Here is a 3,225-nt window from a genome sequence, read left to right on the forward strand (position 1 = left end):
GTTTGTGTGTGTGTGTGGGGGTGTTTGTGTGTGTGTGTGGGGGGGGTGTGAGAGTGAGAGTGTGAGTGTGTGTGTGTCATGCTTACATGGGAGGGACCGGACCGTCAAGTGGCCAGCTCTCGAGCTCGCCCGCCCACCGCGCGCCCACTCCACAACACACCGGGAGCAGCGCGTGACAGACTTCGGATACTGCCAGGGAAGGGGGGAGAACGTGCACGGTGACACAACTCGAGTAAAGACGAGGCGGTTGATGAGTGAGGGGAAAACTGAGACAGTTGCGGAACAAAGGACAGACAAAGAGCAGAGGGGACAGAAAGCTGCTTCTTTTCTGCTGCACCCAGGTCCGAAGCCCGACCGGTGCTGGAGAAGACAGCTGACCGAGGCAGAGTGCACAGGGACGGCCACTGGCGTGGCCAGCTTCGGGGGACGGACACCGCCGGAGCTCCTCTCTCTCACTGAGTGTGAGTTATTTTTTAAAACTTCAGACACAACATTACACGTTACACGTTACATGTTTTACACGTTGACTAGCCAAGCTCCACTGGTGTCTGCTGGGTCTTTATGGTTCTTAAACACTGCGACATTATTCCACCGCTGCCAATAAGTCACAGGACGCAACACACACACACACAAACACACACACACACACACACACACACACACACACACACACACACTGACAGCTCGTGCGTCAGACTGGCCAAAGCGGATTCCTCTCGCGTGGCAGAACCGGCCGATGTTGCCACGAGGAGGCTTCAAACATGAGCTTCAAAAATTACATAAATTATTTAAAGTAACGTTATTTCCACCAGCATAGATAGATAGATAGATAGATAGATAGATAGATAGATAGATAGATAGATAGATAGATGAAACATTAGGCTACAAGCAACATATATAAAGAATAAATGTAAACAAAGTTTTAGATACATAACCTGTGTAGGTATAATAATCCCAGACAAACCAACACAAAGACGTTGCCTCCTTATGAAATTGTATTTATTTGAAAGATACTATTCTACCTACTGAGTATGCTAAACTATCTGCAGTTTAGGTTTACAGTTCTCTATCCTGATGTAATGTACAGTTTGTCCATCAAAATATATTTTTGAAAAAGAAATAGGCCTATGTGCCTAATATTTGATAAAGAGGGAAAACCTGTTGGCCTATGTGATCTTTCCAATGTACTAGGACATCAGCACGTACACACTGATTATAATGTACCATTATCCAATATTTAATCCCGGTGAGTTGTGGGTGCTTTACTTAATGTGAGTTCCCTCTCTCGTCAGGTTTCCCAGTGACAGCAGTCCAAAAGTACCATTCTTACGTCTAATCTAGTGGTTAATAACTTTCATTTTCATTGCTCAGTGTTCATATTTGGTGCAGCTTTCGGCTGGCTTTAAAAAGCTAATCTGTCCTGATATAAGCGCATTGGCTGCTCAGCCATCTGGGCTGTATAATAGTAGAGAGGACAGGGCATTTGAATAATTGATATTTAGCTATTTATAGTAGGATTATTCTCTTCATGTTTCACAGGGGGACCTATGCACTGAGCTATCTATCTATCTATCTATCTATCCATCCATCTATCCATCCATCCATGTATTCATCTTTTAGTTTTAACCATTGACAGTCAAGTAACTCGATCAGCCTAACATTTTAAATGATGTCCATGTTCACATTTTGTCTGCCTACTTTACCTCTTTTAGTCTGTCCTCACATCTGTCCATTTATCATTCATCATTCTTTCTGTACGGTGAGCAGTAGTGTATCCATCTGAAGTGGATTAGGGGTGTTATCAATGCTAAGTAGGACTGCTGTTCACACACACACACACACAGATACATGTACATGCTACTCTCAATCTATTTCACTCCCCAAGGACCGTTGACCATTGTCAGCCCTCTCTCAAGCCTCTTTCTCTTTGTGTGAATGTGTGTGTGTGTGAGTGTGTTTGACAGTAAACACTCTGATCAAACAGTGCGTAACAAGCTGCCTGCACTGATAACAGATAGAGGAGGGAAAGAGAGGATGAGAGAGGAATAGAGAGAAAGGGAAATGGGCGTTGGGACGGAAAGAAGGATACGCACTGTAAAAAAGGGATGCATATTTTTGATCTTGATTAAATAGTGAGATGTACCAACATAAGCCCAGCTTTGGCTATTCTGTTTCACAAGCTTTTTCAGGTAATGTAGGGAGGCCCTGCCAGTCATTTAATTACCAACATTTATCCAGCTATCAAAACATTTTCCAGCAAAAATGTCCACGTCCAACCACAGTTATCGTCCTCCATTTTGTCACGTGTATTGTGTGAACACATGTATTTGATCAGTTCTGCTGTGTGCTGTTTCCTTCTATGACATGTTTGAAAGCCAGGGAGGCCAATACCAACCTTTTGAACAACTGCTTGAACCATTTGGGAATTCATGTTCTCTGTGCTCCGCTAAACTCAAGAACTGTCCCCGTGTTTGGATGTATTTTGCAGCTCATTGCCATTACGAGTGGAAGTAGCTGTGTCCTGTGACAAGCCGGGGACCTGTTTTGCAGTCGAGGTAAGCGGAAGTCATCAGGATCTGCATCTGGTCATTTGTCAACATGTAGTCACGGCTGCCACACAGAACGTTAAATGTTGTATAATCAGGAACATGTACTCAAAGCTACTTAGCAAAACGACTTGCAGGTGTGTGTGGCGGTAATGCTATTACAGCTTATGATTACTCAAGCATTAGTAAAAAAAGCTGGATTGTTTTCATTCTAGATTAACCAGATATTTATTTTTAATTTTACTGTAATAGACTGATTGTTTGGTTTGTAACACATCTGAACCAGTGAGAAACGCCCATCACTTTACCTACCAACATGAACCCAGGTGGACCCAGCCGGGTTGGTAAAGTGGTTTATGGCCAAAACAACAGTAATTCTGTCTCTCTCTCCTCCTCTGTGTCTCTCTCTACTCCTCTCTGTCTCTCTCCTCTGTGTCTCTCTCCTCCTCTGTGTGTCTCTCTCCTCCTCTCTGTCTCTCTCCTCCTCTGTGTCTCTCTCTCTTCCTCTCTGTCTCTCTCCTCCTCTGTGTCTCTCTCCTCCTCTGTGTGTCTCTCTCATCCTCCCTGTCTCTCTCCTCCTCTGTGTCTCTCTCCTCCTCTTTGTCTCTCTCCTCCTCTGTGTCTCTCTCTCCTCCTCTGTGTCTCTCTCTCCTCCTCTCTGTCTCTCTCCTCCTCTGTG

The 3,225-nt window shown here is 44.5% G+C and overlaps 1 protein-coding gene across 1 annotated transcript in view; it reads right to left on the bottom strand.

Moving 5' to 3' along the window:
• The window catches only part of slc3a2a (solute carrier family 3 member 2a), a 29,682-nt gene extending 28,784 nt beyond the window's left edge, over positions 1-898 (bottom strand). The window contains exon 1 of the mRNA XM_034856255.1: positions 887-898. The gene's annotated coding sequence lies outside the window, so the exon portion shown is untranslated. The remainder of the gene's footprint in view (positions 1-886) is intronic.
• Between the last annotated feature and the right edge of the window lie 2,327 nt (positions 899-3,225).

This window comes from Etheostoma cragini, chromosome 19 (assembly GCF_013103735.1).
Source record: "Etheostoma cragini isolate CJK2018 chromosome 19, CSU_Ecrag_1.0, whole genome shotgun sequence".
NCBI lineage: Eukaryota > Metazoa > Chordata > Actinopteri > Perciformes > Percidae > Etheostoma > Etheostoma cragini.